The sequence below is a fragment of the Hemicordylus capensis genome, chromosome 4 (assembly GCF_027244095.1).
Source record: "Hemicordylus capensis ecotype Gifberg chromosome 4, rHemCap1.1.pri, whole genome shotgun sequence".
Classification (NCBI taxonomy): Eukaryota; Metazoa; Chordata; class Lepidosauria; order Squamata; family Cordylidae; genus Hemicordylus; species Hemicordylus capensis.
Window position 1 is genome coordinate 317,191,723 of NC_069660.1, and position 23,847 is coordinate 317,215,569.

Genomic DNA, 23,847 nt, shown 5'->3' on the forward strand with positions numbered 1-23,847 from the left:
AGAGAGAGAGGTTTTTGTCCCTCTTATAATACTAGGACAAGGAGTCCCCAACAGAATTGATTAGCAGCAAATTCAGGTTGAAGAAAAGCCTGAAGAACCGCGATCACGAAACCTCCTTTCATGATTGCTATTACTATTACATGAAGAAGGTTTGTCACAGTTTGTGGTTAGGTGAAGTTTTACCCCGCCTTGTTATTTCACTTTATTATTTTTACGTTTCCGCATGCTTTTACTATGTGTGGGTGTGAGTATGTCTTTAGGGGTTTTTACGTATTGTTTTTGGTGCTCTGTTAATGATGCTTTGAAAACCATAGAGGGATGGGGGTGCTGCACAATGGTAGAGCATCTGCCTTGCATGCAGAAGGACCCAGTTTCAATCCCTGGCAGCATCTCCAGGCAGAGCTGGGAAAGGCTCCTGCCTGCAACCTTGGAGAAGCTGCTGCCAGTCAGTGTAGACAATACTGAGCTAGAGGGACTAAGGGCCTGACTCAGTATACGGCAGCTTCCTGTTCCCCTGTGTTCATCTGGAGGGGGTCCCATTTGGGACTGAAAGCTGAGGCACGTTTTAATAAATAGATAAGGCCTCTGGGCTGACTTTCTGGAGTGTGTGATTCTGAAAATGGAGAAGACTCAGACATCTGAACGCTGATTCAAGTAGGACCTTTAAGCTTTTGAAAGTTAATCACTCTTCAATGAAAGTTCATCACTCTTCAAAGTTCAATCACGTCACCAACCCCTCTGGATTGTTAAGACCATGCTCAAGCCCCCACACAAAGGTGTGCGCACACATGGACACGCACACACACACTCAGAGTACTTTTTCATTGTTCTAATTACAAATAATTGCTCACCACCATGACCGATCAGATTGCTCATTGCTATCACACAGGTCCCCTATACCTCTGTGAAAAGCCAAAAAAAGTGTAACAAAGACTCAGGGAAGTTAAAATACCTAATCAGGAGTGACTTAATTAATTGAAAGGAATAATCTCACTCCAAGTCATTTGTTTTTTCCCCACCCCCACCCTTTTCTTTAGTTCCAATGAGTTCTCGGTTTAAACACTGACATTCTTATTATTTTTATAATGTTGAAAATGCCACTTGAATCAAGCTTATGATTAGCATAAATTTGTCTGGCCTATGAGTAATTTTGTCTTTAATTAGAAGCAATGAAAGGTTTTATGATTTCAAGCCAAGTGAGATAATATATTGATTAGATGAGGATTCCGTCTCATTAGAGAGAGCATTTCTTTGTTTAGCACAATTTATTCTGGGGGTGGGACTGCACATCTTAATAGCATGTTCTCCCAGGGAGAAGAACTGAGTGTAAGACCAGTCTTGCTCTGTTAACTCTGTATGCACCCATGGAGCCAAACTGAAGACCCAAACAAAACATTTACTGTTGACTTGAGCTGGAAGAAAACCCGAACCTACCTACCTACCTACCTACCTACCTACCTACCTACCTACCTACCTTCCTTCCTTCCTTCCTTCCTTCCTTCCTTTATTTGATTTTTATATCGCCCTTGAAAATGGCTCAGGGAGGTTTACAATTAAAACAAAGCCATTAAAATCAGTTAACAATTAAAACAAAAATTATAAAACAGCATAAAACAACAATTAACAATTAAAACATCATAAAACAGCAATTAAACAATCACAACAATTAAAAACACTCTGAAAACCAGGTTACAACATTAAAACCAATTGCAACTATTTAAAAACCATGGAAGGCCAGGCCAAACAGAGGTTTTAAGGGCTCTCCCGAAGGCGAATAGAGAATTCAAATTACAGATTTCTGCCGGGAGTGCATTCCACAGCCCAGGAGCAGCTACAGAGAAGGCCCGCCTCTGAGTCGCCACCCAATGAACCGGTGGTAACTGGAGAAGGACTTCCTCAGATGACCTTAACGTGCAGTGGGGATCATACAGAAGGAGGTGCTCTCTAAGATAAGGTAGGAGCAGTAGTTATCTAGAAGTCTGCTCTGAAGGAACCTGAACCAGGTCACACAAAATCTCAGTGGTAATGGCATACTCAACTGACCTGTCTGCAATGAATCATGAGCATAGCCATTAAAAGCCTGATGAGTGAACCTGTGGGGACTGGGAGATCTACATATATTTAGTTAATCACCTGCAGGGAGCCTACACACACATAACAATATGGAGGTGGAGTTCTCTCCATGTGATTCAGAACCGTGCTTTACATTTAGCCACTGACCACAGAGTCCCACCACACTCCCCCCATTTGTATGACCAGAGGAGAGCTGGTCTTGGGGTAGCAAGCATGAATTGTCCCCTTTGCTAAGCACGGTCTGCCTTGGTTTGCATTTGAATGGGAGAATACATGGGAGCACGGTAAGATATGGGGCCGGTCTGGGAAGAGCACCTGCATGCAGAAGGTCTCAAGTTCCCTCCCTGGCAGCATCTCCAAGATAGCACTGAGAGAGACTCCTGCCTGCAACCTTGGAGAAGCCACTGCCAGTCTGTGTAGATAATGCTGAGCTCGATGGACCACTGGTCTGACTCAGTATAAGACAGTTTCCTATGTTCCTGTGTCCCTATGACCAGCCTCTTGAGTTCTTGTATGAAGCTGGCTTATATCAAGTCAGACCCTTGATCCATTTAACCCATTATTGTCTACCCTGATGAGGAGCGTTTGAAGAAGCGGAGTCTGTTTATCCTGGAGAAGAGAAGACTTCAGGGAGAGATGATCACCCTCTTCCATTATCTGAAGGGCAGACATATTCTCGGTTGCTCCTGAGGGCAGGACTAGATCCAATGGCCTGAAATTACAAAGAAGACTTTTTAGGTGAGACATCAGGAAGGATTCCCTGTGTGTCTGAGCTGTTTGGAGGGCAACAGTGACTGGAGGTTTTCAAAGAGAGGCTGGGAAGCCCTCTGCCAGGGATGCCGTTGCTTGCACTGAGCAGGGCGTTGGTCTGGAAGGCCTCCACAGCCCCTTCCAACTCCAAAATTCTCGGATTCTGCTCTGACTGGCAGCATCTCCTCAGGATTTAAGGTGCAGTTTTTCATTCCCATCATCTACTGCCCAGTCATTTTGGCTGGATACGCTAAGGACCAAACTGGAGACCTGCTTGGCCACTGAGCTAGGCTCCATCCAGAATTTGGGGTGCAGAGTCTTGTTAGGAGCAAAACGTGACCTTGCTACCCACTTCATTCATTCATTCATTCATTCATTCATTCATTCATTCATTCAAAACCCCTCCCTTCTGATCTCTGGAGCGGGGGGCTCCTCCATCTCCCAGCCTTTCTGTTTAGAAGCGGGTAGTGGTAGAGCACATGCTTTGCAGACAGAAGGTCTCATGTCCAGTCCCTGGCACCTCCATGTTGCACTGGGAAAGATCCCTTTCGGGGACCCTGGAGAGCCCCTGCAGTCAGGGCAAGGCAAGACAGCTAGATGGACCAATGGTGGGTCCCAAACATGTTGAGAAGAGGAAGAGGAAGAGGAAGAGGAAGAGGAAGAAGACTTCTGTCCTGTCTGCACTACAAATTCAACCGGTCTGAAATCTGTTTCACTGGCATGGTTGCCATGCAAGCAAATCTGGGGATAGTAGTTATGTGAAGTTGCACACGTATTCCCTACCTTTTAAATCTCATCTATCGTGCATGGAGCTCAGGAGAGCACACAAGGTTAAGAACATAAGAACAGCCCTGCTGGATCAGGCCCAAGGCCAATCTAGTCCGACATCCTGTTTCACACAGTGGCCCACCAGATGCCTCTGGGCACATGAGAGGGCCTAGCCAATTTGTAACTGATCTGGGAAGAGTCAAGATTCATCTTCCAATGAATCCCTCCTTGAACCTCGTGAACGACTCCATCCAAAGAGTGAATGAATAACCCAGAGCCACTCAATGGGCTTTTTAACTGAGCTGCTCTTTGAATGTGGGTGGCTACCTGCTGTCAAACTGCAACACATTCGAACTAATGCACCATACACTGGCCAGGTATTTTCTGTGCCCATACAAAGCTGGAGGGACAGGGCAGCAAATATCAATTAAAGTCCTCTCAGTTGAGTTTAACATCTGTCTGCAGTACATGTATTGCAGATTGTTTTCCTGGTCATCCACATTCACAGGAGGCAGCGGCATTTGGGAGAAAGCACACTGGCCCACAGGGAGAATGGAGGGAGGAGGAGTTGCCAAGATGGCTGCCGCCACTGCCGAACCAAGGGGAGGATGGGAGGTGTGTTTTCCTGTCCTTTGCCAGCACCTTTCACTGCTGCCAGTAAACATGGGGGGCATGGGGGCCTACTGGGGGAGGGAGGCTTTGCTCCAGGATCCCAGGATCCTGGAGCTGACACCACCAGCAAATCTCACAACATGGACACTGCAGAGAAATACAGGAAAAGTTTGCATCAACATCACCAAGCGAGATGTACAATTGAGCCTCAGTTTTCCCCTCATTGTAATGGATTTGCAGTCCGGACTAGGCCCCCTTGATAATGTGTCCCCTCCCTCCATGGTTGGGCCCTGCACACCAGGGGCCTAGCCAATTTGTAACTGATCTGGGCAGAGCCAAGATTCATTTTCCAATTTCTGATACCGGTTTAGGTCATGACGAACCAGGTTTCCCCAAACCAATTACAAAGAGAGGCACTTGCAACATGATGAGCCATAACAGGCCCTTTGGGGGGAAAGGGGGAAGTCTCCGTTTTGCAGAGGCCGCCTCTAATCCTGCTTTCCTTCTCGGGAAGTCGTGATAGTCCCACCGGCACATGAAGCATCTCTATCCACTAACTGGAATGTGTGAGGAAACAGCTTTCTGGTGTAAATTGTGGGAAATCCAGACAGACTCTGCCCGAAAGCCCACTCATCTGGTTATGTGAATATTTTCTGCTTGTCCCTACGTGGATATTGCTAAGCCAACACAGATGGTCGTGTACAGATTACTCCCTTTACAAGGAGAATGGGGTGGTTTTTCTTCCAGGTATTGATTTTGAACAGTGGATTAGACAAAGTGTTACAGCAGTTGGGAGAATGGTATTGTAATGAGAGAACAAGCCGGGCTGCTCCAAACAGGTCTCCGGGAAATTTCTCGAAAACGTGCCAGCAAGACACAGCTGCAAGCTTGGCTCTGAAATGGATGCCTTTTGTTTTTGCAGCCCCAAGTCCTGAGCGTTGGTGCTCACATGGCTTTTGCCGAGGTGGCGCCGTCCATGTGGGGGGGCACCTTAATGTCAGACAGGGAGCTGTTTGAGGAAAACTGCCCCCCCCCCATGTGCACATGGCAGAACCTACCATGTCAGAGAGCAGCTGGCACGGCCAGTCACCCCTGCTAACTGAACCAAGAGACACCTTTCAAAGTGCTGGTTCTCTTATATTTAGCAGGGGGGGAGCAACTGGCCCTATCCATCCCCAGCACAGCATCCTCCCAATGATTGCTGCTTGGTATCTGCCTTGTGTCTCTTTTTCGACTGTGAGCCTTTGGGGACAGGGAGCTATCTTATTTATTATTGATTGTCCGGCTACACATCCCTGTCTCCTTTACCCAGCCTGCCTAGGCTTATCAGGTCTGGCCTCAGAGCAGGGACAGGGAAGGGGTTGAGCATCACCCGATGCCTCCTCTGTCCCAAGCTTCTTGTTCCTTGTGTCTGCCCCTCTCCGTGGGGTCCTGACACTCTCCACCAGCCAGCCTCTCATCACCAGCCAGCTCCTTATATGCCCCCCCCCACAGGCTATGCACCTCCCACCCCCAATTATGGGGCCAAAGCCCCTCTTTATCCCCTGTAATTGACTACCCCTTACAGCTGTTGCCAATGCCTCTCCCTCCTCCTGCTCAGACCCCCTGCTGCTGATGTTCTCCTCGCACGCCTCCCCTTCGGCCTTATCAGGGCTCAGCTCCTCCTCCACTGGAGCTGAGTCCCTGCCCGTTGGCAGTCTTTCCTCCATCTCTCCTCAGCTTCCACCCCTCCATCACCTTGGGCCCTCTGATCACTCCATCCTTGGAGGTAAGGACAGCCAGGCCCACCAGACATTATTTATTTTTCTATGTAAACCACTTTGCAAACTTTTGTTGAAAAGTGGTATATAAAGAGTAGCTGTTTGTTTGTTTGTTTGTTTGTTTGTTTGTTATATTTCTAAACCGCCCCGTCTGTCAGCTCTGGGTGGTTCACAGCAAATAAAACAGAAACACCATCCATTAAAACCAACAACGCGATCAAAAACTAAAACAGTACAAAACCGTTTAAAACAATGTAAGAACAAATAAGAAACCCTGGGAGGTCAGACCAAAAAAGGAAGTCTAAAGGGCTCTCTTGAAGGTCAGTCATGTAAACCCCATGGGAAGGGTTGGATGAAGGGGGCAAAGGTGGTACTGAAGGGCAGTGCAGAAACCCATAAGGAGGGGAAGAGTCGGCCAGGGTGGAATTAGTGTGTGGCACAGTCTGGATACTGCAGTGGGAGAAGGGAGAGAGATGAATGGGGGGTGAGGGTGCAGGAGGAGGGGCAGAGGGCCGATGGCTCACCCCACTGCTTCAGGTGCCAGGGGGCCTGGCAGGGCCTGGCAGAGGCCTCCCTTCTCATCTACGTACATTCCTTTGCATGGCTATCCTTCTTCTGATAACATATCCGGGATGAGTGCATGCATATAGAGAGAACACAGGAACATAGGAAGCTGCCATATACTGAGTCAGACCCTTGGTCCATCTAGCTCAGTATTGTCTTCACAGACTGGCAGCAGCTTCTCCAAGGTTGCACGCAGGAGTTTATCTCAGCCCTCTCTTGGAGATGCTGCTGCCAGGGAGGGAACCTGGGACCTTCTGCTCTTCCCGGAGCGGCTCCATCATCCCCTGAGGGGAATATCTTGCAGTGCTCACACTTCTAGTCTCCCATTCAAATGCAACCAGGGCAGCCCCTGCTTAGCTAAAGGAACAAGTCATGCTTGCTACCACCAGACCAGCTCTCCTCTCTTAGATCTTCTCACAGAAGATCTGCCTGTGTTCACTGTGTGTGTCTCTGTGGAGTCAACACACGTGGGGCTCTTTTCCTAGGGTTCATCACGCTTTACATTGCACACACATATCCAGGTCTGCATGTGCATAAGAGGTGCAGCTACCCTACAGACAGTAGGGGTGAATGTCTGGGGCCCACAGGTGTCCGGGGGCCACCTACCACCTCCCCGGCCACCCTCCACTGGGGACTCTGCCTTAGGTTGCACCAGTTCTGTGAGGGGGGGGGCGTTCCAGGGCCTGCCTTAAAGGGCACTCCCATTCTTGCTGGCATTGGGGCAGCTCTGCCTCATAGAGCTGGTGCAGCTGCCAGCGAGCAACCGGTGCCCCGTGGAGACAGCTCGGCGATGTCATCGGACTGTGTTGGCTCAGTGGGAGAACAGGCAGCTCAGAGCTGGGGCTGAGCAGAGCACAGCTTTCAAGGTGGCCAGAAAACACAAGTAGGAACTAGTGAAGGCGGGAGGTAGCAAAAGCAGATTTTTTAATTGATTGATTGATTGATTGACTGATTGATTGTTAGATTTATATACCAGATGGGCCATCTTCAAATCTTGTCCCAGCCCCATTCCTACCTTGCTATGCCACTGATGTGCAAACAAATGTCCACGTCAATGACCGGGCATGCCTTCATCTTAAAAGTCAGCACCATGACTGGACTCCTTGGAAATTTCATAGGTTTCATAGGAAGCTGCCTTATATCAAATCAGACCATTAGTCAGACTGCCAAAGGCCCTCCAGAGTTTCAGACAGACCTTTCTGAGCCCTAGCAGGAGCTGCTACCTGATCAAGCAGAAGCTATGAGCAGCTATGATCAGAGGTGCTCTTACCCCTGGACTTTGGGGCCAAAGTCCAGGGCCTCCACAGCCCCTGGGGGCCCCCAAATCCTCTTTAGTCTGTCCCAGGGTGGTGTGGTCGCCTAGATGAGCATGATGATGCTTAATTTGCAGCGGAGGGCAGCCTCCAAAGGTCTTTAGGTCCAGACTCCAAAATTACCTAGGGGCACCTCTGGCTATGATCCTCCCCCATGTTCAGAGAAGGCATCTAGTGCAACGCATGCATTGAATGTAACATGCAGACAACTGCCAGCAATCGCATACAGCTCAACAATCACATGCACACGATGCATTTGGGCTAGATAGCAGGTCCAGGTGTCTCCCTCCTCCTTTTTCACATGGTTTGCAATAAGCTTGGACATCTATAGGGACTGGCTCAATCGCACCTGCTTCTTCTCAGGGAAGCACTGAGAGATATTTCCAAGCCCGTAATTCAAAGCTGTTGCTCTGACATTTGAGAATGCAGTGCGCTCCCCCAGCCGCCTGCTTGAGGATGCTTCTCTTTCTGCTCCCAAATCCTCCAGGAGTCTTAATTAAAAAGCATGCCCCATCACGAGTTGAACTGCAGCAAAACATCCCTTGGGGTGGGTCAGACAGTCCCTGGAATCCACCCTGAACAACAACAGGTGTGTGAAAATGCTTGACATGTTTCCCAAGAGGCTGCAAGCACCCAGCGTCACCAGGGAACTGTAAAGAGAAGGCAATTGTTCTGTGCAAGATCCATTTATTATTTCGTTTTATTCTTTGGGGATGAATCATCTCCTAAAAGTGAGAGTTAAAATATGGTGTGTGCCTATGTGGATGACGAGAGAGATTAGTTTCCCATTGGCCCTCTGCCCGCCCTCCCCAGCAGCCAAAAGGGAGCATCCCTGACCCCTGGGGGCCTGCAATGACACTGGGGTCTCAGGCAGATACTGAGAGCACAGTGGTGGCACAAGTCTCTCAGCCAACTCATGCCACCACAGCCAGTGATTCTTGATGTGAAGGTTTTGGTGAATCCATTCCTTGATCCAGGCCAGCTTTTGAATGGGGCTTTAGTTACTTGTATTCCAGTCCTGGAATAGAGGCGGGGCTAACAAACAGCCAGCAGCAAGAGCACTGGAGGCAGACTGCACTTGCCTCTCTGTACTGAATATCTGTCTCATTACACTGTTAAGACAGGACAGATCTCCTCCTCCTCCTCCTCCTCCTCCTCCTCCTCCTCCTCCTCCTCCTCTAACATGTCTGAGTCCCACCATTGGTCCATCTAGCTCAGTCTTGCCTTATTCCAGTCCTGGAGTAGAGGCAGGGCTAACAAACAGCCAGCAGCAAGAGCATGGAAAAGCCATCTGCACTTACCTCTCTGTAGATAATCTCTACTTCATTACACCATTAATATTCCTGATTCAACTGTCTTGTCCTTGCCCACCAGAACTCTTTCCTCTGGATTCTACACTCGGGGAGTTCAGGGGTCAGCCTGACTGCATGGGATGGTCCCTTTGCTGCCTCTTCCCAGATGGCCCTCTGGGAAGAGCAGAAGGTTCCAAGTTCCCTCCCTGGCAGCATCTCCAAGATAAGGCTGAGAGAGATTCCTGCCTGCAACCTTGGAGAAGCCGCTGCGTCTATGTAGACAATACTGAGCTAGGTAGACCAATGGTCTGACTCAGTATATGGCAGTTTCCTATGTTCCTTTGAATGCCAGGAGCATCAGAGGTTGCTGCCAAGTATGTAGGGGAGTAAATGAATGAACTGGCACTAGGTCCTGGGGACAGAGAGAGGCATCGAGAAGGCATTTGTCACTTTTGTGAGATTAATATGCATACATGCCCTACTGACATGTCTGGCTATAAATACAAATGAGACAGCCAAAAGCGTAAGCAGTTTAAATCAAAGAAACTGAAAGGCGCTAAAGGACACCAATCAGTCTTCCGGTTTTTCAAAACAGGCAAGGCTTTTTGTCAGCAGAGGGCTGTGTCACTGCTTTGTAGTGAACTTTAAAAAAAAAAGACATTGGGACACTGGTTGCATACTGTATTGGACTCTCCTGGGCCTCGGTGACACATCCAGGATGAGGGGGCATCATATGGATTTCAGCTCCTGCCCCATGGGATTTCTTTTTTAATCATGTTAGCTTCTTTAACCATTCCATCTCTGGATTCCTTCAGGCATGCCACAGAATGTTGCATCTAGGGAAGTGTAACTACATTCCATGTTGAGTCCCAAACATGGTTTCCCAGCTCTTATCCCTACTTTAATCCGAGTGTGACGGAGGATCTCCCAGTCACCTCCCTCTCAAGCAAAGCTGCGAGTTCCATGGTGGGAGAGATGCAGCAGCAGCCGGGGGCCACGGAAAGACCACCAGGTTGTGCTCACTGCTCACTTCGAAGGGTAAAAATGAATGAATGAGCAAACAAACAAATAAAATAATTGCTCCTGCTGTTCTATGCTAGTCCACAGAGAAAGCAACGTGCTGCTCTCCACTGCCACACAGCTCCAGTTTTCTACACCAGCAAAATTCAGTTGATGAATGTGCTGTGCTGTGTTAGGCAAAAGGTAGGGGCTTCTTTCTCTCTGTTTGGTCTGCTCTTCTCACTAAGCCTCAGATACCTGGCTTTTCATGTAGTGTTTTGAAAATATGCCTTATTATTATTATTAATTCGATTTCTATATTGCCCTTCCAAAAATGGCTCAGGGTGGTTTACACAGAGAAATAATAAATAAATAAGATGGCTCCCTGTCCCCGAAGGGCTCACAGTCTAAAAAGAAACACAAGATAGACACCAGCAACAGTCACTGGAGGGATGCTGTGCTGGGGGTGGAGAGGGCCAGTTACTCTCCCCCTGCTAAATGAAGAGAATCACTACATTAAAAGGTGCCTCTTTGCCAAGTTAGCAGGGGTTATTCCAAACTGCAACACATGCACACTGCTTAATGTAAATATATCCACTCATACCAAACCTTGCATTTAGCGTGGTCTCGCTCCCCTTTGCCTCCATCTTCGGTCTTGTCCCATCTCCCTTTGTAACATTATAGAAATATGGTCCTTCCTCTTTGCTCCCTTGACAAAAGCTCTGGTTCTTGCCCTGACTATAGCCCAGTTCAGACATTGTACTGTATGAGTGTACAGATGTCTGTAAATTCGTACATGTGTTATGGTGAATGACTGTACCTGTTCATTTTAAAAGTGAACCTGGATATAGGCCCTTCAAGTGCATGCTACAGATAGGAAGCGTACTTCTGGACCTGTGTTCAATATAACATGTGAATGACTGTACCTGCGTACAGAGCTGTACCTCAGTACACTTTACACTCATTGTACGAGTGTTGAACATGATGTGTGAATAGGCCTTATGCCTCTCCTAGATGACTTCAACCTTGTCATCTCCGATGGTCCATTGACTCACCTTGGTCTCCTAAATCTCTCATTGCTCTGGCAGCCCAACACATCTCCATCAGTATCTTCACTGGTTCCCTGTTTGCTCCTGGATCCTGCACAGAGTTCTCATCCTATGGAACTCCATCCATCCAGTTCCACCACTATCAACCATCCAAAGTTCTCCTGCTGCCTTAAAAAGCTCTGATATTTCTCCCTTTCTGTCCTTATGCCTGAACTCTCTCCAGAATGCCTACATGATTTCACCTCTCTTCCATGATATCTATCCACCAAATTCTTTCCCCCCCCCTCAAAGCCTTTGGCACAGCACCTTACTCTTCTCCCTCTACCAGTGCTGGCAGACATCCAGACTAATGTCATTGTGATGAACAAGGATGTACCCATGTAAAAAGACCACATAGCAGAGCGGGTGCCTAACGTTGCTCAGTCTCTTGCACCTTTGTTCTACTTGTGCAGCAAGGCTAGTGGTCAATTTTGCATCATTCATAAGAACATGAGACCAGCCCTGCTGGATCAGGCCCAAAGCCCATCTAGTCCAGCATTCTGTTTCACACAGTGGCCCACCAGATGCCTCTGGAAAGCCCACAGGCAAGAAATGAGGGCAGGCCCTCTCTCCTGCTGTTGCATGTATAACTGAAATAAATGCTTATCCTCTCCCTGTTTACCTTGCTTCCATCTTCCTCCGCTTCCTTTACAATCTCCCCTGTGTTGAATTTTAGATTTTAAGTTCTTTGGGGCAGAGGCTTGTCCTCTTGCAGTTTGTAAAGCACCATCCACACTGAAGGCGGCAGCGGCATCACCGCCGCCGCCACAACCACCACCACCATCACCACCATCATCCTCCATGAACTCTGATGCCTTTTTTGCCCCGAGTCACACCAAAGGCAGGGATCAAGCCCCTGTCTCTCCGCACAAGTTATACTAGAAAAGAAAGCCTCTAGTGCCTTGTTGTTATTAATATCTCTCTGCCACTGCTCCACAAAAAAAGTTCCCAAAGCAGTTAGCATAGAAAAAAGAATAGGATGGTCCTTTATCCCCAAAGGACTCCCAATCTAAAAAGAGACCGATAAGGTAGACACCAGCCACAGCCAGGGGAAAGATAATGTGTGGGGCTGAATAGGCAATAGTGTGTCTCATAAGATGTACAGAAACAAAAATTAACCTAAATGTACTGTCCAGCCTAGCAATCATCCTGTATGGGAGGAAAGGGGAGAGTGAGAATGAGATATTGGAAGTAAAATATGGCTCTCAGTCCTTCTGTGTCTGGGTGGTTTAGAATGATGTCACACTGAGCAGCAGAAATATGAGCTGTTCTGTTCAAAGAGGCAAGCTGAGATGAGAAACTGGTCCCAGTGATAGATTTTCTGATTGCACTCAGCTCCCCCCCCCCTTCCTATCCCGCCCATACAGAGATTACTATTTCTTTTATTACTACATCCAACAATTCCGCTGGAGACTCCATGACTATCTTTTAGAGAAATGATAGGATATTTAATTACCAGTCCAAGCTTCCTTTGACATTGTTCTTCCTTTAAAAGCAACAACAAAAAACCAGGTGCAATATCTATCTTCAACAGTGGTTATCTATAGCCAATCCTAAGGAGCATGTGTGGGATTCATGACTCAGTCTGGCCTCAGGAAGCTGCATCGTTGCTGAGGGCCAAATGAGACGTGATTAAAATCTCCCACTTAAAAAAAAAACATATTATTAACTGCTGCAGAAGGAATTTGACTGGGACCGCAACAGTCAGTGAGGGTAACCCTTTCCCCCGCACTGGTTTCCCAATTGAAGTTTCGATATTTTCTTTCTTCTCTTGAAGTTTGTCGTGGGTTTTTTTTCAAAATCTAAATAAGAAACTTGAAAATGTGGCTTCATGAAAACTTTGGTGGCAATTAATTAGCATGAGGAGAAGCCTCAACTGGGGTGATCCTGTCATGAGGCAAGGCGAACTTTGAAGTGGGAACGTTCAAGCAGCCACCTGGGCATTTTGAAACTCTCAAAATTACAGGTGCTACATTCAAGACAACGAGAAGGAGAATCTTCTTGTGTAACATTAACCTGTAGAACTCACCTCTACTGGATGTGGTGAGGTCTACTAGTTGAGATAGCTTTTGAGTACGGATTAAACAGATTTGCTGAGTGTCAGTGGCTGTCCGCCATAATAGCTCTATGGAACTGCTACATAATCTCCTGAATATGAGGCGCTAGGGACATATCATAGGAGTAGGCAATCACTGGCATCTTCTGCGTGTGAGTTCGGGAGGCATCTGTCAGCTAGTCTTAGCTCAGATCTCACAAAAAGATGGCAGTTTTCCCAGCAACTGTGCTTCCTATGTATAGCCCTCCTATCATTTTGACTATCTTGACTATCACCTTTTCAAGATGAGAGGGCCAGAATGTCACGGGACTGAAGAAGATGGAGAAAGGGGCACACACCGTCCTATGGTAATATGAGACATACAGTTAGACCATTGGTCTGTTTAGTCGGCCTGTGCAGGGTTCGAAAAGATGGATTCCAAGCTGACCCAGCATGACAGTGAGATTGTCGAGAGGGACCATGGAAACCCTTCCCAACTGGTGTGTCCTACATGTTGGGTAAAAGAGGGCCTTTTGAGACCTGACATATTCCTCAGGCTCCCCTGCCTGCCACACCCTGCCCTCTCCCCCTTCCCTTTCCTCCCTCCCCTCCCTTACCTGGGATCAGATGGGGTGAGATGTCCTCTTCACTCCATAGGGAGCACTCAAACACCCACACCACTCAGGGACCTAAAAGGGAATGTTGCGGGGCGTGTGTGTGTGTGTGTGGTGCCTTTTAAACAGAAGCTTTGGACAGCAAGATGGCTGTCTGGCTGCTCTCTGTGGAACATGCCCTCACCCGGTCTCAAGAAGAGGAAGAGGGAGGGGAAAGGCCAGGGGAGAGCAGGTCTGATTCAGTCCAGTCTGACAGATATTTCAGATATCTTTAGAGTTCCTCTATGAGAGCAGGAGGCCTTCCAGTGACTCTGAATGTCAGGGGTCTCCCTGCTGTCGTGATCAAATTCCCTGGAACTCCCAACTGAGGGCATACCTGTTAACACGATTATGAATATGAATACGACAAATATTTGTATACTGCTTTCAACAAAAAGTGCCCAAGATGGTTCACATAGATATGAATAAATCAATAAAAAGGCTCCCTGTCCCCAAAGGGCTCACAGTCTAAAAAAGAAACATAAGATAGACACCAGCAGCAACAGCCACTGAAGGGGTGCTGTGTTGGGGATGGAGAGGGCCAGTTGTTTTATTTGGCATTTAGCCCAATATTGTCTGCTCTTGGCAGTACTACAGGCTCTGAGGCAGTTATTTTTACTAGCCCAGGTAAGTGTGATGTTTTTGAAAAGTGGAAGCAACCAGGTTTGATCCTGGGACCTTTCGCCGACAAAGCCAGCGTTCTTCCACAGATCGCTGCCCATTCCACCAAGCAATGATCTCTCCCCATATCCCAGATTATTTCCATCTCCAACATTTGGCTTGTCTGTTTTTTCCTTACTTGAAAAGGCAAAAGGGTGCAGAATTGACCCATTCCTGTGTAGGCCGTTTGTGTGCTTGTAACGCTCAGTCTCAATTGGGTGCCGAAGAGAGATGTGTTTCCAGATGGCTGGCTTGGCCAGTGGGGCTTGTGACGTCCCCTGGTGCCGAAGCAGGTTGCACGATCTGATGACCGGCCCTGACGACTCTGACAGAATGAAGGCTACTCTGGCACAGCACCACTGCTGACCTGCAATGTGCCTTTCCCAGCACCCTCGCCCTGAGGTTATGGGGGCCTCTGGTTAGGGTGGCAAAAAGACAGATGCCGGCGAGGAGGACGTGCACATTTGCATGCCAGCTGCAACATCTGGAGTGCCTGTAATGGAATTCAGAAAACTGCAAGGCCAACGGAGGCACAAGTGGTACTAAACGCTCCGTTCCCTCCTCTCTCTGTCATTGCATCAAAGGAAATGGAGCGGCCAATAATGGAGAAGCCAATTAAAAGGCAGATTACTTGGCAGAGGCGCATATTAATGTTGCCTTTTGTGCTTCCTCTGCGGCTGCAAGGCCTCCAGACTGTCGCTGAGCAGGGAGGGACGTGCCTGAGCAGGACAGCAGGGAGTTCTTCATGGCTGCGGCTTGCTACCATTCACCGCTTGAGACAAACCACATCCCGTCGCTGGCTCTGCCCTTGGCTGGGGGCCAGCACAGATTCTGCCCCACCCCCCTCATTGTTCCCACCCCCCAGTGACACAGACGTTGGCGGTGGACCCGGGGTCAGATCTGAAACAGCCCCACTGCTGCCTGCCTGTGCTGGGTGCTCCCAACACAGTCCAATGGCATCATTGTGTGGGCACCAGTTCTTGTGGGCTCATCTCACTGAGATCAGGCACCGGAGCAGGGAGGTCATTCGAGCATGTTGGCACTGCCCAGCAAAGGAGACAGACTATGGGGGGTGGGGGGAGGGCAGGCAGATGGGTGGGTCTGAAGCAGTGGCAGTGAGAGTCACCTCAAATCTTGCCAATTTTCAACACTTTGGGGTGTCAGGAGGGTGGCCAGTCCCAGCGTGCAGCCAGCATGGAGGGAGGACATAGCAGTTAAGAACATCTGAACAGCCCTGCTGGATCAGGCCCAAGGAGTTCAATCTAGTCCAGCATCCTGTTTCGCACAGTGGCCCACCAGATGCCGCTGGTAGCCTACAGGCAAGAGCTGAGGAATTGCCCTCTCTCCTGCTGTTACTCTGACTAGATTTTGTGTGCTGCCCTGGAAGTTTGTTTTAAACTAAGGGTGGGGTACAAAATGCCTTAAAGAAATTAATATTAATAATCCTAATAACTAGACCAATAATTCTTTGTTAACCCAAATATTGATACCGCCTGCACAATATTGCCCAATATTGCCAAAATGATGGCTGTACAAAATTTTCACATGTCAAATAGCAAGGCTGAATATTGACCAAATCCTCGCATGCTGCCCAGAGGATACATTTGGTGGATGTTCCCACCAAAATGCTAACTTGGCATTGGCATAACTTGGCATAACCCCTGCTAACTTGGCAAAGAGGCACCTTTTAAAAGTGGTGATTCTCTTGACTGAGCAGGGGGAGAGTAACTGGCCCGATCCACCTCCAGCCTAGCACCTCCAGGGACTGTTGCTGGTGTCTATCTGATGTTTCTTTTTCGATTGTGAGCCCTTTGGGGACAGGGGTCCATCTTATTTATTTGTTATTTCTCTGTGTAAACTGCCCTGAGCCATTTTTGGAAGGGCGGTATAGAAATCGAATGAATGAATGAATGAATGAATGAATGAATGAATGAATGGAAATGTGTAGAAGGGGACACCGAGAAATCAAGGAGGGGTGCACATTTGCTTTAGCTGTAGGGGAGCTGGTCTTGTGGTAGACAACATGAATTGTCCCTTTTGCTAAGCAGGGTCTGCCTAGGTTTGCATTTGGAAGGGTGACTACATGTGTGCTGCCCGCTGTAAGATATTCCCCCTTAGGGGATGGGGCCATAGCTCAGCATCTGCTTGCATGCAGAATGTCCCAGGTTCAATCCCTGGAAGAATCTCCAGGTAGGGCTGGGAGAGACTCCTGCCTGAAACCTGGGAGAAGCTGCTGCCAGACTGTGAAGCCAATACTGAGCTAGATGGACCAAGGGCCTGACCCAGTATAAGGCGGCTTCCGAGGTTCCTGTGCACAAAGCTCTTTTGAAACACTGCCTGATCCCCCTGCTCTCCCCCTGTAAACCATGAGTCAGCAATCTCTAATCTCTGGCAAGCTCCCAGGAGGCTCTTACCAAGAGCATCACTTGCTGGGAAGAAAGAGGGAGGCTCTTTTGAGCAAGGGGCAAAACAAATTATACCAGGAGCCACCTGGGGATACTTCAGAGCAGTTGCCGGTTGTCAGAGGTGCTCCTCAGCACATCTCCTTGCTGTGGCCTTTACACAGGCAAGGAAGCCACAGCAGCTGGGAAGAGCATTTGAGCCCCCAGCTTAGGCAGGGCTGGCTCCGTTCCTGGCAGTTCATTCAGCCAGATTAGGACTGAAACAGCTTCAGGCATTACGTTTCCTTTTCATTCACTTTCTTTGGGGGATTCTCCCCCCTCCCCGGTCCCGCCCTCAGCATTAGGCTGTTTGCTGCAGCTCCCCCTTCCCTCCGCTGCAGGAATTTCAGCCTGGCCTTTAAAGGCTCTGTATCTTTTGGAGAAGAGAGCCCTGGAGCATCTTTGAGAAGCTCCCTTTACAAATACACAGATGGAGCAGGGATGATGAGGAGCGAAGGCAAGGGCAGGCAGTACCAGGCAGACAGAAGGAGGTCTGCCTCCACTCTCCTCACAGGACAAGATGGCGGCATGGTCTCCCTAAAGGTCACCAGGACCACCGAGAACGGGTTTGGGCCCCAGTGGGGGAAAATGTGAGGGCCCCACTGTGAGGCCCCCGCCACTGCTGCTGCCACCACAAGGCTGCCTCTGCCATGAGGCCCTCCCGCCGCTGCCGCAACAAGGCCGAACCGCTGATCTTTAAAATAATTCTAACTGCCATGTGCACGGCCGGGGGTGTGTGAGCCGAGCACCCCCTTGGGGTGGTCTTGGGCGGAGCAGGAGTGGCTGCTGAGCCTGACCATGTGGCCCAGCGGCCCTTGAGAACTGCGAGGCGCTCCAGTGCACCTGCGCAGTTTGAATCGTGCGTCAGCGCAATCATGGACGGAACATTCCAACCACAAACCATTCTGCACACTTCTAGTCCCCTGGAGCTTTCCCTTGGGGCCTGTTGGGAGCTGGGGGACCCTGCTGGGGTGGGTAGCCATGTCCAGCCCCATTGGCACAGCACTAGGGAGTTTCCAACATGCTCATGCATCCGGTGGGGACATGGTGCTCCCCATAGATATGAGGGTTGTCTTCCTTGGAGGACTTCAGGAGAGCCTTAAAGACCCATCTCTGCATCCTGGCTTTTAAAGATATCTAGTTTTACCTTAATTAGAATGAATGAATGAATGAATTTTTTATTACAGTCAGTGACCAGCAATTTAATTTTAATGAGATTTAATCTGGTTTAAATGTTTCTTGATTTTAATTAGAGGTCTATAAAATCACGCATGGTGTGGAGAAAGTGGAGAAAGAGACATTCTTCTCCCTCTCCCACAACACTAGAATCAGGAGTCATCCCATGAAATTGATTCCCGGGAAATTTAGGACCAGCAAATGGAAGTACTTTTTCACACAACACATAATCAACTTGTGGAATTCCTTGCCACAAGATGTGACAGCCAACAGCCTGGATGGCTTTAAGAGGGGTTTGGATCACTTCATGGAGGAGAGGTCTATCAACGGCTACTAGTCGAAGGGCTGTGGGCCACCTCCAGCCTCAAAGACAGGATACCTCCGAGTACCAGTTGCGGGGGAGACACAGCAGGAGAGAGGGCATGCCCTCAACTCCTGCCTGTGGCTTCCAGCAGCATCCTGTGTGAAACAGGATGCTGGACTAGATGAGCCTCCTTGGGCCTGATCCAGCAGGGCTGTTCTTATGTTCTTATGTTAATTGTTTGATTCTGTGTTTTTGATTTTAATGTAAACCACCCTGAACCACTTCAAGAAGGGCGGAATATAAACTGAATGAATGAATGAATGGCAGCTGTTCAGTTATCAGAGACTGATAGTGGGAGTGGGACAGGCAGCATCAGATTCACTGGGGTGGGGAAATTCTTGCCCAGAATCTTGCCACTGGAGCAGGGGAAGAAGCAGGGTTCAAGAGCCCTGCTGTGGCTGTCAGGCAGCCTATAAAGGAGAGGCCGGTGATGAGCGAGGGAGCACAAAAGCAGAGGTGGCCCTTCTGCTCAGCCTGAGGGAAATATAATGCCAGATGAGGATAAGGGTGCTGAAATGATCCCTCTACCTCCTTACTTCAACTGAGGTCAACTTCAGAACCTCAGAAGTAAACCTCCCCTCCCCACACATTTTGGTAGAGTTTTATAGGGCCCCTGCCCCACTGTCTGAGAATCAAGACCCTAGGCAGTGCTCTCCTTGGGCAATCCCGTTTTCTCGAGTCATTCAAAAGGACTTTTGCTTTGGACTCCCAACCTTCACCACCTGACGATGGCTGCTCTCTACGCTCCTGCAGCAGTGTGATTTAGACGGTTCCCCATCGACTTCAACCTTTGCAATATATCTGCAGGGTCAAGAGCTGTGAGCGTCATCGCAGAGATGGCGATAATCACATTAATTAAAAATCCATTAGGGCACTTAGTAGCAAATCATTTGGCTGATATGATTAAGGAAAGACAACATGCCGTCGCGCCATCTTTACAATGTACAAACATTTGATAGCCTGCCCTGTAAATTATGGTGCTGGGGATGATTAAGTATAGCTTTAGTATAATTTATTGCTATCAGCCCTGAATTTTCAAAAAGATGAAAAGAGAATTGGCAAAGAGCAATAAAGCTGCTGTTGAGCCCAATTTCATCTTCTTGCTGTGCCCTAGAAACACACACACCCCAACCTGCCTTGCCTCAAAAACTATTTGAGATTTTGAGCCTTCCCTTGGAGAGCTCAAAAAGTCTCAAGACTGCTAAAATGCTCATTGGCAGGCATTGAAGTTGAGGAGTGATGGGGAGGTTTTCAAGGGTGGGCAGATGACAGGCTGCCATTTTATTTAACCCAGAAATCCCCTTATCACAACCCCACATCAACACGTAACATCACAGTGAAGGGAATTGTGAGTTTAAAGCAAAATGGTGCAGCCTCCAGAAAGACCGTGGTTACTGTGAAACAGGCAAAGGCCAGTTTGGAGCATTCTGCGGGATTTTTGTGCCCCACAATGCAAATTTTGAGCCAAAAGTTCTCCGCGAACAATGTTTGCCTCAGTCCTACAAAATAACCTTGAAAGGGGTGTGTGTGTTTAAGTTCCTGTTTTTGAGCATCGGAAAGACAATCCAACAAAGACACATGGTTTCGCATGGCCCCTTCCCTTCCAGTTTCTATGCCCTCTTTCTTGTTAGCAAAATAAAAATAAAAAGTGCAAAGGAGGTGAAAGTAATAATAGTGGGGAAGGTGCACAGGTGAGCGCCTGACTTTCTAAGCGGAAAATATACATTTATGTTTAGGGTTAGAAAATATGCATCTATGTCATAGAGTCACCTGTCTATGACATTCCCCTGCTAATTGAGCAAAGAGGCGCCTTTTAAAAGTGGCGCTTCTCTTTATTTAGCAGGGGAGAGCAACTGGCCCTATCCATCCCCAGCTGGAGGAGAGCTGGTCTTGTGGTAGCAAGCATGACCTGTCCCCTTAGCTAAGCAGGGTCTGCCCTGGTTGCATATGAATGGGAGACTACATGTGTGAGCACTGGAAGAGATTCCCCTTAGGGGATGGAGCCACTCTGGGAAGAGCAGAAGGTTCCCTCCCTGGCAGCATCTCCAAGATAGGGCTGAAAGAGATTCCTGCCTGCAACCTTGGAAAAGCCGCTGCCAGTCTGGGTAGACAATACTGAGCTACATGGACCTATGGTCTGACTCAGTATATGGCAGCTTCCTATGTTCCTATGCTATGCACAGGAACTCTCTCAACCTTGGGTCCTCAACCTTGAGTCCCCAGACATTGTTGGGTGACAATTCCCATCATCCCCTTCAGCTGGAGGAGAGCTAGTCTTGTGGTAGCAAGCATGACTTGACCTCTTAGCTATGCAGGGTATGCCCTGCTTGCATATGAATGGGAGACTAGAAGTGTGAGCATTGGAAGATATTCCCCTCAGGGGATGGAGCCGCTCTGGGAAGAACAGAACGTTCCAGGTTCCCTCCCTGGCAGCATCTCCCAGACAGGGTTGAGAGAGATTCCTGCCTGCAACCTTGAAGAAGCCACTGCCAGTTGGTGTAGACAATACTGAGCTAGATAGACCAATGGTCTGATGCAGTATAGGGCAGTTCCCTATGTTCCACAGCATCCATTCAGTGGCTGTTGTTGGTGTCTGTCTAGGTTTCTTTTTTAGATTGTGAGGCCTTTGAGGACAGGGAGCCATGTGTGTGTGTGTGTGTGTGTGTGTGTGTGTGTGTGTGTGTGTGTGTGTGTGTAAACCACTTTGGGAACTTTTGTTTATAAATTTTGGTTTATAAATATTCATTGTATTTGTATGATCTCCCCACCACCACTGATGGAGCTCTGTAGGGAAAGCCCTGGGGAGGACAGCATTTCCCAGTATTCCTAGTGAACCTTCCTGCATGGCTTCCAAGACACCCCTGGGGATTCCTAGGGCTCCTCCCTTTAATGGCCCTCCCTGGTGCTGCCCACAGGACTGCTCTGGGCGGAGCTAAGCACTACAAGTGGCTGCCACACTAGTCTGGAGCCAGGGCCGAGATGCAAATAATTTCACTTGGACGCTTGGATGTGGAATCTGTGCACAGGCCTAGTGTTTTGGTAAGAAGCAACTTGTATGACCCCAGCACCCCAAACTCTAAAGTTGCTGCTGAGACACCTCACGCTTGTTGAAGCAGATGAAGGCTCCAAAGGTCTTGCCAGTTTGTGTGAGATCCACTTCATACTTTTAAATGGCAAATCATTTATATCATTGGGTCATTCAAACCACCTTGAGACTACATAGCCCATGATGCATTGTGAGGGGAAAGTGTGCTCCAGGAACCTTGACTATGAATGAAAATGACGATTTATGCAGTTGTGCACAAAGCCTATGATACATTGTGGCTGTGAGCAAGATACCCATGAGAAGAACGGCTGATTGTGCAGTTATACAGCCTTGGGATTGCAAAATCCATGAGGCAGTGTTTCAATGAGCTAAATACACATTTGTAAAATGTTCAGAGGCCCATATCTGTAGCAAAAAAGAAGAGCCAACAAAACATGCCAAAATCCAAAGGAAGTGTAGATGTGTCAGCGGAGATTGTCCTGGGCAGAGGAAATTGACTTGATGATAGAATTCTTCCCAGAGGCTGATCACATCTCTTGAGTCGAGAGGTGGACCATATTAATCTCATCACATTAAGAGATTGGCCTTCAGTCTGCATTTCACGGGTGAGGCATACTCTTTCTCCTTTCCAAAAGTCCATACTGTGTTTTTTGCCCTCTATCTCTGACTGTTTTCTTTCTTTATTTCTTTACAGATATATTTCCTTTTTCAGTCACAGGTAAATTGAATATGAATTACAGATGTCTGGTGTGCTTAAATTGGAAATGAAATTTGTGTCCCCTTGCCAAGTCAGGTTACAAATGGGGCTGTTGCTTGGGCAGGTCACAGAATTTGGCTAATTTAGTCCCGGCCGTAAGTGCTGATCCTATTTTATGGTGATATGTTTTACAGCTTGGATTGCTGATATTGAGTGTTAATGCCGTTTATGAATTCATTATATATTTCGGAGATCCTTTCAAGCTCTCGCACAGTGAGAGAAGCATAAATATATATCATGCCGCTTTTTATGGCTAAATTGAAATTTTGTAATAGAAAGAAAAATGGATACAGAAATAGATTTCTGTCTGCTGTGGGAGGCTTATGAATTTTGATGCTGTAGGAAACTGGACCCAGGTTCCCCAGAGAAGCCAAAGTGTAGTGTGTGCAGCACAAAACTAGCTGATGTTAAGCCTGCAGATTGCCAGCAAGGTCTTCAGAAGGTCCCGCTGAAGCCCGGCTTGCTAGACGCCAAGAGTTCCAAGCTGAGCCTAATACGAATATTGCTGTTCTGTTATAAAAGGATCTGTAAGTGGAGGAGTGTAGAATTCCATGCCCCAATTCAAGCCAAGCTCAGATCCCTCTTTATTCAGGTCTGGCTCATGGTGGGGTTCACCTCTACTGCTAGCCAGCCGTTCTGCCAGTTCCCCAGTTCCCATGCAGCCTTACCCTTGCAGAGTGGGTCGAAGGACTGAGAGCAGGGACAGCTCACTAGGTCACTCCAGGAGAGATCTAGAGCAGAAGCTGGCATTAGGTAGAGCCATTGTGAGCTCCCAGACTGATCTGCAACAGTTCTCCAGGCATTTGCCTTCTCCCTCCCTGCCTTCCCACGGTGCTCAACCATGGGTCGAGCAATTGGTGCTCGGCCATTATTGCGGTATCCCAGCCAATACTGCAGATCTGATTGGCTGGCTGAGTGGGACCATTTTGAATTCTGCCCTCTCTCTTTGAGCGACCAGGGTGGCTTTTACTTTCTCTCCCATACATTTATCTCCAGTTTCTTCTCCCACAGAGCAACCTCTCTTGCTCCCCTCCTGTTCTGCAACAAACCTGTTTGGGCGTACAGGGGGTTTGATGGTAAAATCTCTTATTCTGCTGATGGAAATTGTTGTACAAGCTGCCATTCTGTAACTGTCTCCACCTCCCTGAGCTGTTGTTTCATGCTGGTGGTACTTCCCAAGACTCTGGCAAAAAACCAAAACTGTAGCTCCTGGAAGCCTTACATCTGCCCACCCTAGCCTAGAGCTTCATTCTTTAATGTCCTGGGTGCTCCTAAGCACTAGGGGTGTGCAATTCGGATTTTTGGTGTTTCAATTTGGATCCGAATCGAAACACCCCCGATTTGTTTTTGGGTCCGAATCTGACCCATCCAAATCACCCCAGATTCGATTTGGATCTGAATTAATCTGAATCTGAATCCGGATCAATTTGGATCAAAAATGGGTCCCAGGGCCAAAAGAGTGGGGTGGGGTGGTAGTGCCTAATGGGTGGAGGCTA

The 23,847-nt window shown here is 48.2% G+C and overlaps 1 long non-coding RNA gene across 1 annotated transcript in view; it reads right to left on the reverse strand.

The window, feature by feature from the left end:
• Nucleotides 1-321: 321 nt before the first annotated feature.
• LOC128321928 (uncharacterized) overlaps nucleotides 322-23,847 on the reverse strand; it is a 48,406-nt gene continuing 24,880 nt past the window's right edge. Inside the window, exon 3 of the long non-coding RNA XR_008305426.1 lies at nucleotides 322-2,785. This is a non-coding gene — a long non-coding RNA (uncharacterized LOC128321928). The remainder of the gene's footprint in view (nucleotides 2,786-23,847) is intronic.